The 14,405-nt window shown below is 41.7% G+C and overlaps 1 long non-coding RNA gene across 1 annotated transcript in view; it reads right to left on the bottom strand.

The window, feature by feature from the left end:
- The window catches only part of LOC125934170 (uncharacterized), a 73,338-nt gene that overhangs the window by 22,802 nt on the left and 36,131 nt on the right, over positions 1 to 14,405 (bottom strand). The window lies entirely within an intron of this gene.

Below are 14,405 nucleotides of genomic sequence, written 5' to 3'. Positions count from 1 at the left end.
ACACAGAGCCTGCTTTGGATCCTCTATCCCCACCTCTTTCTGCCCCTCCTCCATTTGTTCTCTCTCTCTCTCTCTCTCTCTCTCTCTCCCTCTCTCTCTTTCTCTCTCTCTCTCTCTCTCTCTCTCTCAAAATAAATAAAACTTTTAAAAATTCAGACAATCAAAGGTAAAGAAAAAACTTAGAAGAAAAAAAAAACACCTTATCTATAGAGATGCAAAGGTAAGAAATACATCCAACATCTCTTCAGAGCAATGCAAATAAGCAAAGAGTAGAATGGGGTGCCTGAGTGGCTCAGTCGGTTAAGCGTTCGACTTAAGCTCAGGTCATGATCTCATGGTTCATGAGTTCGAGCCCCGCATCGGGCTCTGTGCTGACAGCTCAGAGCCTGAAGCCTGCTTCGGATTCTGTGTCTCCCTCTCTCTCTCTGCCCCTACCCCTGCTCATGCTCTGTCGCTTTCTCTCTCAAAAACAAATGAATGTTAAAAAAAAATTTAAAAAAGAAAAGAGTAGAATGCAATATTTAAAATACAGGGAGAAAAAAAAAACCCTCACCAACCTAGAATTCAGTACCCTATGAAATTATCCTTCAAAACTAAAGGGGTTTATATTTGTTGCTAGTACATTTGCCTTGCAAGAAATATTAAAAGAAGTTCTTAAAGAAAAGAAAAATAAAATGGGTCAAAAATGTATATCTACACGGTGCCTGAGTGGCTCAGTCAGTTAAGTATCTGACTCTTGGTTTCAGCTCAGGTCATGATCTCATGGTTCATGGGATGGGCCACTTGTTGGGCTCCTTGCTGACAGTGTGGAGCTTCCTTGGGATTCTCTACCTTTCTCTCTGTCCCTTCCCTCTCTGCTCATTGTCTCTCTCTCTCTCTCTCAAAAATGAATAAATAAATGTTTTTTTAAAACACCTTACACCTACAAAAATAAAGGAAGAGCATGGGAGAAGGAACAAGTAAAGGTAAAAATAAGAATGTTTAATTTTCTTATCTTAATTGATCTTACACAACAGTTTGCTCAAAATAATAATAGCAACAATGTTTTCAATTGTGTAGGTGTGTATGTGTGCTCACATGCTTATGTGTAAGTAAAGGGATGACAGCAATGATACAAGGGATGAGAGGAGGGAATTAGAACTATTTTGTTATTATAAAATACCTGCACTACCAATGAAGTGGTACAGTGTTATTTGAAAGTGGAATTGGATTAGTTGTAAATATATATTGCAAACTCTAGGCCACTAAAAGGGGTTAAAAAAAACAAGTATAACTCATATGCTAAGAATGAAGAGAAAATGGAATCATATAATATACTCAGTTAAAACCACAAAAGGAAGAAAAGAAGTAAAAGACAAAAATAGGAACAAAGAAAAAGAATAGTAAATAACAAACAGTAACAAATATGGTAGCTATTAATTCAACTATGTCAATCATCACTTTAAACATCAATGGTTTAGGGGCACCTGGGTGGCTCAGTCAGTGGAGCGTCTGACTTTGGCTCAGGTCACAATCTCATGGCTTGTGGGTTTGAGCCCCGTGTTGGGCTCTGTGCTGGCAGCTCGGAGCCTGGAGACTGCTTTGGATTCTGTGTCTCCCTCTTTCTCTGCCCCTCCCCTGCTTGTGCTCTCTCTCTCTCTCTCTCTCTCTCTCTCTCTCAAAAATAAATAAATATTTTTTTAAATGTTTAAAAAATCAATGGTTTAAATAAATGAATTAAAAGGCAGGGATTGTCAGAGTGGATCAAAAAATAAGACTCAACAATATGTTGTCTACAAGAAACCAACATTAATATAAACACATATATAGATTAAAAATAAACGATGGGGAAAGATATACCATACTAACACTAATCAAAATAAAGCAGACATAGCTATATTAATTTCAGACAGAATAGACTCCAGAGCAAAGAAAGTTATCAGGGAAAAGAGGAGCATTATATAATAGTAAAAGGGTCAATTCTCCAGGAAGACATATCAGTCCTTAGTGTATACATGCTTAACAGTAGAGTGTCAAAATATGTGAGGCAAAAAGCGATAGAACTGCAAAAAGAAATAGATGAATCCACTATTATGGTTGGAGATTTCAACACTCCTTTATCAGAAATGGACAGATCCAACAGGCTAAAAATCACTACTGTTGAACTCAACAGCACCATCAATCAACTGTATATAATTGACATCTATAGACTACTTCATCTAGCAACAGCAGAATTCACATTCTTCTCAAGTTGACACGGAACATTCACCAATATAGACCACATTCTGGAACATAAAACACACATTAACAAATTTAAAAGAACAGAAATCATACAGTATCTGCTCTGAGACCACAGTAAAATTAAACTAGAAATCAATTATGGAAAGATAACTGGAAAATCCTCAAATACTTAGAGATTAAAAAACATACTTCTAAGTAACACATAGGCTAAAGAAGAACTGTTGAGAGAAATTTTGAACTAAATAAAAGTTAAAGTACAACATATTAAAATTTGTGGCATGCAGGAAAAACAGAACTTAGAGAGAAATTGATAGCATTGAATGCATGTATTAGAAAAAAAAGATCCAAAATCAGTCATCTAAGCTTCCACTTTTTAAAAACCTAGAAAAAGAAGAGCAAATGAAGTCCCAAGTAAACAGAAAGAAATAATAATAATTAGAGCAGAAATTAATGCAGTTGAAAATAGGAAATCAATAGGGAAATTGACAAAATCTGGTTCTTTGAAAAGATACATAAAACTGATAAGTCTCTAGCCAGGCTATGTAAAAAAAAGAGAGAGAGGATACAAATCAGAAATGAAAGAGAGGACATCACTACAGATCCCATGGACAGTGAGAAGATAAGCAAAGGATATTCTGAATAACTCTATGCCCACAAATTTGATAACCTAGATGAAACAGGCTAATTATTTGAAAGAATCTGCCAAAACTCACACAAGAAAAAATAGACAATACAAACAGGCTTATGAATATTAAGGAAATCACATCAGTAAGTGACAACCGTCCAAAACAGAAAGTAGGCTCCTATGGATTTACTGGTGAATTCTAGTAAACATTTAAGGAAGAAATTATACTAATTCTGTACAATTTCTTTCAGAAAATAGAAGCAAAGGGAATACCCCCTAACCCATTCTGTGAGGCTAGCCTTACCCCAATACTAACACCAGACAAAGACATTACAGAAAAGAAAACTACAGATCGGTATCTCTCATGAACACAGATGCAAAAGTCCTCAACACAGTATTAGCAAGTCTAGTCCAACAATGTATAAAAAGAATTATACACCAAGACCAAGTGAGATTTATCCCAGGTACACAAGGCTTGTGCAACAATCAAAAATCAATTAATGTAACCCATTACATCAATAGGCTAAAGAAGAAAAGTCACATGATCATATTGGTAAACAAAGGAAAAGTATTTGACAAAATCAAACACTCATTCATGATAAAAACTCTCAGCAAACCAGGAATAGAGGGGAATCTTCTCAACTTGATTAAACATATCTTCAAAAAACCTACAGCTAATATCATACTTAATGGTAAGAAACTGGAAGATTTCCCAGTAAGATCCGGAATAAAGCAAGGATGTCCCCTCTTGCCATTCCTTTTCAATATCATACTAGAAGTCCTAACTAATGTAATAAGACAAGAAAAGGAAATTAGGAGGGAAGAAACGAAACTCTCTTTGTTTACATATGACATGATTGTCTATGTAGAGAATGTGAAATATTCAACAGCAACAAAAAACTCCTGGAACTTATCATCCATTACAGCAAGTTTTCAGGATACGATGTTAATATACTAAATTAATCACTTTCCTATGTACCAGCAATGAACAAGTAGAATTTGAAACTTAAAACAAGATACTTTTTTTTTTAATTTTTTTTTTTAACGTTTATTTATTTTTGAGACAGAGAGAGACAGAGCATGAACGGGGGAGGGGCAGAGAGAGAGGGAGACACAGAATCTGAAACAGGCTCCAGGCTCTGAGCTGTCAGCACAGAGCCCGACGCGGGGCTCGAACTCACGGACCGCGAGATCGTGACCTGAGCCGAAGTCGGACGCTTAACCGACTGAGCCACCCAGGCGCCCCTAAAACAAGATACTTTTTATATGAGTACTCTTCAAAAATGAAATACTTAGGTGTAAATCTTACCAAAATGTGTACAAGTTTTATATGAAGTACATATAGGAGGAACAAAACAGGGAGCCAAAAAGTATACCTGCATATAGTCAACTGATCGGGGCGCCTGGGTGGCTCAGTCGGTTAAGCGGCCGACTTCGGCTCAGGTCATGATCTCGCGGTCCGTGAGTTCGAGCCCCGCGTCGGGCTCTGTGCTGACAGCTCAGAGCCTGGAGCCTGTTTCAGATTCTGTGTCTCCCTCTCTCTGACCCTCCCCTGTTCATGCTCTGTCTCTCCCTGTCTCAAAAATAAATAAAACGTTTAAAAAAATTTTAAAAAAAATACATAGTCAACTGATCTTTGACAAATAAGAAAAGGCAATACAAATGGAGAGAAGATAGTCTTTTCAACAAATGGTGCTGAAACAACAGGACATCACATGACAAAAAATTGAATCTAGACACAGACCCCACACCCCTCTCAAAAAGAAACTGGAAACAGCTCATAAAGTAGCTGAAGGCACATTAAAAAATATATATATATTATAGGGGCGCCTAAGTGGCTCAGTTGGTTAAGTGTCTGACTTCAGCTCATGTCATGATCCCGCAGTTCATGGGGTGCAGCACAGCATCAGGCTCTGCGCTGACAGCTCAGAGCCTGGAGTCTGCTTCTAATTCCGTGTCTCCCTCTCTCTCTGCCCCTCCCCTGCTCATGCTCTGTCTGTCTCTTTCTCTCAAAAATAAATTAAAAACATTTAAAAATATTTTTAAAAAGACTAGAGACCTAAATAGAAAACACAAAGCTATAAAATTCCCAGAGGATAACATGGGAGAAATTCTAGATAATCTTTGGTTTAACGATGGCTTTTTAGATACAACACCAAAGGCATGCTCCGTGAAAGAATAACTGACAAGCTGGACTTCATTAAAATTAAAAACCTCTGCTCTGTGACAGACACTGTGAAGAGAAGCCACTGTCTGCGATATAATATTTGCAAAACACATGTCTGATAAAGACTATTATCCAAAATATACAAAGAGCTTTTAAAACTCAACAATAAGAAAACAAACAACCTGATTAAAAATGGGCCAAAGACCTTAACAGACATCTCCCCAAAGAAGATATACAGATGGCAATCAGCACACGAAAAGGTGCTCCACATTGTATGCCATTAGGGAAATTATAATAATGAGATACCACTGCTCATCTATTAAAATGGCCAAAATCCAGAATACTGACAATATCAAACACTGCTAAGGAAGTGCAACAAGAACCCTCATCACTACTGATGGGGGTGCAAAGCAGTACAGCCACTTTGGAAGACAGTTTGGCGGTTCCTTACAACACTAAACATACTTTTTTTCTTTTTTTTCTTTTTATTTTAGAGAGAGAGAGAGAGAGTATATGCAGGATAGAGGGGCAGAGGGAGAGAGAGAGAGACAGAGAAACTTAAGCAGGCTTCACATTCAGCTTGGAGTCTGACATGAGGCTCAATCCCACACCCTGGGATCATGACCTGAGCCAAAATCAAGAGTCAGACACTCAACCAACTGAGCCACCCAGGTGCCCCCCAAACTAAACATACTCTTACCATACGATCCAGCAATCACACTCCTTGGTATTTACCTAAAGGAACTGAAAACTTATGTCCATACAAAAACCTGTTTAGAGCAACTTTATTCATAATTACCAAAACTTGGAAGCAACCAAGATGCTTTTCAGTAGGGATAAATCGTGATACATCCAGACAATGGGATATTATTTAGCAGTAAAAAATTATCAAGGCATGAAAAGACACAGAGGAATTTGAGCTGTATATCACTAAGTAAAAGAAGCCACTTTAAAAAGGCAACATACTGTATGATCCCAACTATATGATGTTCTGGAAAAGGCAAAACTATGGAGGCAGTAAAATGATCAATCAATGTTTGGGGCACCTGGGTGGTTCAGTCGGTTGAGTGTCCCAATCTTGATTTCAGCTCAGATCATGATCCCAGGTCATGGGATCAAGCCCTCCATCAGGTTCCATGCTGAGCGTGGAATCTGCTTGGGATTCTCTCTCTCCCTCCTTCTGCCCCTCTCCCCCCTCCTCTCTCTCTCCCCCTCTCTTTCTCTAAAATTAAAAAAAAAAAAATTTTTTTTTAATGATCAATGGTTTCCAGGAGCTGGGGGAGGTAGGAGGGAGGGATGGATAGGCAGCGCAGAGAGGATTTTAGGGCAGTAAAATTAATCTGTATGATACTCTAATGGGATATATGTCATTACACACTTGTCAAGACCCACAGAATTTGAATCACCAAGAGTGAACCTTAATGTAAACTGTGGATTTGGGGTGACAGTGATGTGTCAATGTAGCTTCATTAATGGTAACAAACGTACCACTCTGCTGAGGGATGTTGATAAATGGGGGAGCCTGTGGAGGCAGAGGCAGGAGGTATAGGGAAACTCTCTGAACTTTCCACTCAATTTTGCTATGAATCAAAAACTGCTCTAAAAAATCAAGTCTGTGTTTTAAAAATCCTGTTGATGGCAGCTGGGGCAAAAGTGGTACCTCTGGAAGTGGGGAGAAGGGGTTAGATTCTGGGTATATTTTCAAAGAAGAGCCAACAGAATTTTTTTTTAACATGTATTTATTTTTGAGAGACGGAGAGAAACAGAGGACGAGTGGGGGAGGGGCAGAGAGAGGGACACACAGAATCCGAAGCAGGCTCAAGGCTCCGAGCTGTCAGCACAGAACCCGACGAACTCACAGACCTTGAGATCCTGAACTCATGGGACCGCGAGATCATAACCCCAGCTGAAGTCTGATGCTCAATTGCTCAATCGACTGAGCCACCCAGGCACCCCCCAGAAGAGCCAAGAGAATCGCCAACGGATCGGTTGTGCAACACGAAGACAAGAGAAGAATCAGTACGCGGCCTCTGCAAGACGCCATAAGACAATGACGTCGTATGATGACAAGCACATACTAGACATCAGGCAAATATCAAAATCCCCTAAAATCTCAGAAGAGACGATGGTCCTCCACAAGGCAATGTCTTCATTAGGTAACTTGTGGAGGTAGGGCTCAAGACAACCAAAACACTCAAAAGTAGAGGGTGGCTAAGCTCTAGTCAACTCCAGTAAGCCCTCTTTTGTATGCAGTATTTTCTTGTGGTCAGCAGCTCAGTTCTGGAGAGAGGAGATAAAGTACGAACAGAGAAAAAGAATGATTCATCCCAGGACCAGTACATGATAATAACGCCACAAGTAACACTTATTACTAATCACAGTGGCAATACTAGCTAGATGGGCGGAATGCCATGTGCTATGGAGGAAGCCATGTGCTAGGCCAGCATCTTCACTGTAGTGTCACAGCCTGAAGCTTGAGGTGAAGATCTGTGTTAAGGTGTGAAAGAAAGCCAAAGGGTTAGTTCTCTAAACATTGACTGTCAGTTCCCAAAGAATACAATTCTACTTTAGTTGGAAATTTCCTATCTTTCAGGCCACCACTATGGATTAGGCACAATGTATTTCTCCAGTGCTGAAATTAGCCCAGCAAGATCAGTATTTTGTGTCCATTTTACAGATGGGAAAAGTAAGGCTTACACAAGGGGATCACTAGCTAAGGAGTTGCGAACCTGGGTGCAAACCCAAGTCTGTGTGTCTCCAAAGCTCATGCACATACCACCCTGCCTCACTTCTGTTTTGCTAACAATAGCCAACCTTCCCTGAGCACCTACCTTGTGCCAGGCCCTGGCATATATTAATATGAACTATGACCATCCCCACCTTACAGATGAGGAAATTAAGGCCTAGAGAAGTTAAGAAACTCGCCAGAGACCCCCCTCCCCCACCCGACACACACACACTTCAGCTGGCCAGTTGGGACAAGGCAGTGTGGTTCAAGGTTGCAGGGTCGATACTCATATGTTAAAAAAAAATTTTTTTAAGGTAATAGTGATATATGCTAATGGTAACTTTTAGAAAATACAACAAAGAAAAAATAAGTATCACCTATAATCTCACTGTTCTGAGATAACCATGATTATCATTTTGGTGGATAATTTTTTCATCTTTTTCCTACACATACGTGCATACACATGTATTACAAAAATAAGATTATATTATATGTGCTTTTAACCCACCCTTCACTCTCTAATGTAATAATTTGTTGTCAACATCCTTCTGCTTGAAGTGTTTCCCACAATGGTGATTTGTTACTCTCTTGGGTCATGTATCAATTTGAAAATCCATAGAATCCTCCCCTTTCACCAGAACATGCCTGCATACACATACACATGCATGATTTGGCATTTAATTACAGAGATTCCCTGAACCATGGACCCTGAGAGCCCCATCATTTCAAATGCCCAAATAATATTCCATCATGGAAGGATGCCCTGTAAGTTGCTGAGCCAACCCAAGGCAGTCCCCTATGGTTGGACATTTAGGTTATTTCCAATTTTCCACTATTATAAACAATGTTGCAATGACTACTCCAATAGATAAATCTTTGAGTATGGCCCTATCTATTTCCTTGGGATCAATTCCAAGAGCACAATAATTTTTAGGGCTTTTGATAGTATTTCCAAATTGCCCTCCATTAAGGTTGTATCTACTTACGCTCCCGCCAGCAGAGTCGAAGAGGGCCATTTCCCCACATTACTGCTCACATCCGGTCTTATAAAACACTATATTTTGTACCTTTTTAACCCTGCCTCACAACTTCTCTTTTTCTTTTTGCTGTCTTGGAGACAGTGATTTCTGACTCAAGGAACTGGAAACAGCAGCCTTTGGGGAAGACTCCAGGTTGAGAATTGCTGTCTTTCCCTGCTACAATAAAGCCCCAAAGGCTGTGGTTTCCTAGATTCTGCAGAAGACACTCCTTTGCAAATCTCTTTGCCCTTGTCTTTGGTAGGAAAAGTGTCACTAGGCGAGAAGAAACGAACAGGCTAACCTTTTAAAAAAAAATCTTTTTAAAAATGATTTTTAAACATTTCTATTATGAAATGTTTGTCCCCAAAGGAACCAGGAGGATTCCTTTTAGTAGATCTTAAAATTCATAGATAAGTAATTCTGTAGTGTGACTGCTCCTTCTCTCCCACTTTAGACAGCCAAATCTGTCCTGATGTATAAAATTTGCTGGGGGAAAAAAAATGAAGTTTGGCCCATGAGGCTGGTTATAAGGAGAAATCTTTTGCATATAGTAGGCACTCAATAAATGTTTGTTGAATTGCACTGGAAGACTTGGACACGCACCCTGGAGTAATAGGGGATTTCGTGTACGTGCTTAACTGCTAAAGCTTTCATTAACTGTGGCAGTGTTAAATACAGTCGATACTAATGAGGGGGAGTGGTGACCCGAATAACACCAAAACAGAGGGAAATCCCAGATCAACTCTATTTAGACTTGAAATACAGTCCATGATTTTTTTTTTTTCCTGTAACAGATGTACCTTTCCAATTCTGGTTGGCTTAGGCGAATATTACAATGAGCTTATCTCCCTGAGCCCACAGAGAGAGACTGTGCAAGGCAGCCATCGGGCTAGATTTAACAGTCCGCAAAGAAATCTCAATATGGACATATTAGGTGATATAAAAGAATCGTTATTAATTGTGTTAACTGTGATATTATTTTAGTTATAGAGGGATATGTTCTTCCTTTTCTAAAGGTGCACACTGGAGTTCATAAATAAATAAATAAACAAACAAACAAACAAATCAATAAATAAAAGTCACCATGGACAGTCTGCAAAAGGGATAACAAAGATTTGGCCATATTACGGAAATAACTACAGTTTCCTGGAAGTTGTTTGTGCAAACCAGTTTAGATATATTAACGCAAATCCTTACAAGAAACCTCTGCAGGGAAGGTAATGTTTCTGCCCTGATTCTGCATCAGGGAACGCTCCCCCCATCACTGGATACTGTAATGATGAAACCGACAGTCAAAGCATCCTGCCCTCCTGCCCAGAGGGTGGTGTGGGACCCAGGCCTCTCCTGCAGCCCTCACCCTGCACAGAGGAATTCTCAACCCAGTGATGAAAAGCCCTGAACACCACTCTGAAGAGTTCATCCCTCAGCCCTTCCTGAGGCCAGAGGCTGGGGCTTTTCCGCCCATTCTGTGACCTTCCCCCGCTCAAGGCAGCCACAGTTGGTTTCCATTGCATGCAACCAAAGAATGCTGGCCCGGCAGAGAAATGTTATCTGATTCACCCCAGACTGCCCAGCTCAGCAAATGGCCAAGCGAGAATTTTGAACCCAAGGCTAATGTCACAGCCCCAGGCCACTTCTCAAAGGATGTGCATAAAGGGTTAAGTTCATGTGCCTTCCAAGTCCTGACTTTCCCCTTCTCCGCCATCTGCCTCTTCCCTATAAAATTCTTGCATACCTACTCCATGCCCTGTCTACCTGCAGGGCTGGAACAATACATCACTGGACTGATGTAACTACCCCTCCACATTGGGCACCCGGCGTTAATTCAGTGAGTGCTTTAATCCGAAGTCCCCTGAACTAGCAAGCTATCGCTGCTACTCATCCCACCTCTTTACAACGTTTTAAAACAACACTGCAGCGGAGGCAAGAACAGGTCGTCTGGTCCAACCTCCTGCCTCAAAGAAATCCTGCCCTAAGATCAAATAAAATTCAGTCACATGACAGGAGTCACTTTTGCCCCCACCATTATGAGACATCTACTGGTTACTGTCAGCCTTAGGAAGCACCCTGTGCTATTCTAATACAGGATGCACACATCCTAAAAGGACAGACTGGAGCACAGAGCGTCAGAGCCTCGGGGGTAGCGGGGAGCCCACAGGCTCTGCAGTCACAGAGACACATCTCATAACTGGTGTATGAGCTTCCTTCCTAGATGGTTTCCTCATCTATAAAATGGGGATAATAATAGTACCAACCTCACAAGTTCTTGAGATGCTTGTATCAGATGAAAAAGTTAAACTACCTCATACACTGTAGGAGCCAACAATGCCAGTGCTTCCCTTCCTAAAGAATTTAGGACAGTTGATTGCTTATTCCTATTTTTAAAGATCTCCAAGGAAGGAGAAACCATAGCATCCCTTGGTAGCTAGTGCCAGTGTTTCACAACCCACTTAGATGATGTGTGAATATAGCACAGAGGCCCACATCCAAGGAGCCTGGCAGAGGCTGGGAGGCATGCCAAGCAGCTTGCTGGACCGCTACCCAATCCTATCCCTTCCCCCGCCATTGCCTCCTAAATATATATATTAGCTTAGCCATCCTTCACGGGCCAACCTCCTTTTGGAAACCCTGTCTGATAATCTCCTGGTTTGAAATGTTTTCGGTCTTCTAACCACTATAACACCTGTTGGCTGTAACACGCTCCAGCCATTTATGAAGAACAGGGCTGGTACTGTAACTATTTAATCGTGTAATTGGTTAATTCAATAAATATATATCAAATGCCCACCTGAATTGCCAGATAACATCCTAGGCACTGGGCATACAGCAATGAATAAAACAGATGAGGTCCCTGCCTTCATGAAATTCACATTCTAGCAAGAAGGAAGTTGATAGAAATTAAGTATAGAGTATGTCAGTTGATCAAAAGCGCACTGGAGGAAATTAGAACAGGGTTGAGGATGGGTGACCATTCTTTGTAAAAAGGAATGGCAGGCCCACCTCCTACTAACTCCCTCTCATTCCCTGTGCCCCTAGGCAGGCTTCCCCAGTTCGCCACATTCCTTCGAGCCCCAGGACCTTTGCACACTCCTCTTGTCTGGAATGCTTGTCCCTCCCTACCTCACCCGGTTAGCTCTTTTTGATGAGGTGATATTTGAGCAGAGACTGGAAGGAAGGTAGGACACTACATACATGTGCTTGGTTTCTCTAGGAATATATGCTCCTGGAGGGTAAGAGAAGGCAGTGGGGAGTAGTGGTTAGAAATGTTAACTCCCGGGGCACCTGGGTGGCTCAGTCGGTTAAGCGTCCAACTTTGGCTCAGGTCATGATCTTGCCGTCCATGAGTTTGGCCCCCACATCGGAGCCTTTTTGTGTGCTTTTTATAAAACAAACAAACACACTTAAAGAAAGACATTAAATGAGATAGTGTGGATAAAAATGCCTACTATCTCACGATCATTTTAAAATTAGTTTTCTTGGGGTGCCAGGGTGGCTCAGTCGGTTAAGCTTCTGACTTCGCCTCAGGTCATGATCTCATGGACTGTGGGTTCGGGTCAGGCTCTGTGCTGACAGCTCAGAGCCTGGAGCCTGCTTCAGATTCTGTGTCTCCCTCTCTCTCTGCCCCTCCCCCGCTCATGCTCTGTCTCTGCCTCTGAAAAATGAATCAACCTTAAAAAAATTAAAAAAAAAAAAAAGGAAAAAAAAAGAAATGCTAACTCCTGGGGTGCCTGCTTCAGCTCAGGTCATGATCTCACAGTTCGTGGGTTCGAGCTCCACATCGGGCCCTGTGCTGACAGCTCAGAGCCTGGAAACTGCTTCGGATTCTGTGTCTCCCTCTCTCTCCCTGCCCTTCACCACTCGTACTGTCTCTCTGTTTCTCAAAAATAAACATTAAAAAAATTCTTTTTAAAAGAAAACGAAATAAATGCTAACCCTTGAGTTAGATCAATGGGCTCAAACCCCTGTTCACTCACCCCAGTTGTGTGACAAGTTCCTAACTTCCCCAAGTCTCGGTCTCCTGGGAAATGGAGACAGAACAGTATTTATCTCACAGGAATATTGTAAAGATTCAATAAAGTCATGAATGTACAGTGCTGGGCATCAAAGATGGATTTGCCTTGAAGGTAATGAAACTTCAGGGGTTTACCCACTCCCCCCCCACATATACACACACTTGCATGAGCCCCTTGCAACGCCCTTAGAGGGGCCTGGTAATGAGTTTACATGATCATGTGTTTTTGTAAAATATGTTAACAACAATTGGTTAAGACGACTGTCTCTTTCCACTTTGACTTCCCTTCTGTCATACTTCTCACGTCAGATGGCATTGGAAAGGACATGGGCCTCTTGCATTCATGATTCAGATGGTGAACCCAACCATCTTCCCCAAGAGGTGAGGAGACTGGCCTTCCCAGGATGTGGTCAGGTTCACCATCTGAGGATCGTTCCAGAGTGTGGAGAGCTGTGGGCAGGTGCTGATGGAGCCCACATACCACTGCCCCACACCTGGAGAAGGAGGCTTTAGGGAACAAGACAGCACACCCCCATGGAACCCCCAACTCTAAAGCCTCATGCTGAGACCTCAGGACCCTCTGGGGACTTCCTGAGTCTTCACCCAGAGCCAGCCCCAGCGTCTGGCAGTTCTTAAACTGAAAAGCTCTTGAAATCTACACCCAGCATGGGAATAAGCTGGTTTCCCCCTCCTAAGGGCTGAAAACAGCTCATGACCATCTTCCAAAGGAAAACCTTCTCCCTACTTGAAAGCAGTTATAAAATCACATCTCGGCCTTTTATTTCCCAGCCAAGTGATGCCAGTTACTAATAGCAGAAGGAAAGAACGTGACTCATTCACGTTCTAGTTCTGATGGCTGATTGCCATAAATTCCCTGGTCCCTAGGGCTCACTGCGCCTCTCTTTTGTGACCATTCTCCACAGTCATCGCCCAGAAAGTCACCCTTTCCTCTTGGTTTCCTCCAGGAGACTTCTAGAAAGACATCTTAAGGCCCATCATTCCATTTGTAAGATCACACTGAGTCCCTCTGCCCATCTCCCAAACAGACTCAGGGGAAGACTTGATTTTAGCATCTTCCCGTGTATTTGTGTGTATACAGGCACACTTATTTCTAGAATCAGAGAATCTTTGTCTACCCTCATCTGCCTCTGTTCCTACCCACCATCCTCTCCTGCCTTCCCTGGAGTTTGTTTCCCATTCATAAACTCAGCAGGTTCACCATCACTCAAAATACACAACAGTAACAGCAGCATATGTTAGCTGGGTTATCTCCCTGAAGGGACATTGTGCTCATGACCCCCTGAGCCCCCAGCTCCCAAAAGGTCAAGGCCTCAGCATTCTCTCCACTCTCCTGCCCACCCCCCCAAAATCAGAACAGGACCTCCAAACTCACAGGAGCGACTCCCCTTTTACTGAGGGGAGGAGGGAGAAGAACTTTGGCTGACTTTTAAATCATTGTCCTAATATATTGAATTTATAGCCCAACCATGTTTAGGACACATATCACTTTAAAAGTGTGACTATGTCTTGTTGACGATGCGAGGCTGCTTACAGTAATAACTTCCCCCTAACTTTCTGGAACGGTCTCAATATCTGGGCATTTTTTTAATGGAGACAGTTTGTTAAGTGTGTAA

Source organism: Panthera uncia, chromosome D1 (assembly GCF_023721935.1).
Source record: "Panthera uncia isolate 11264 chromosome D1, Puncia_PCG_1.0, whole genome shotgun sequence".
NCBI lineage: Eukaryota > Metazoa > Chordata > Mammalia > Carnivora > Felidae > Panthera > Panthera uncia.
This window is presented reverse-complemented; position numbering and strand designations above follow the sequence as displayed.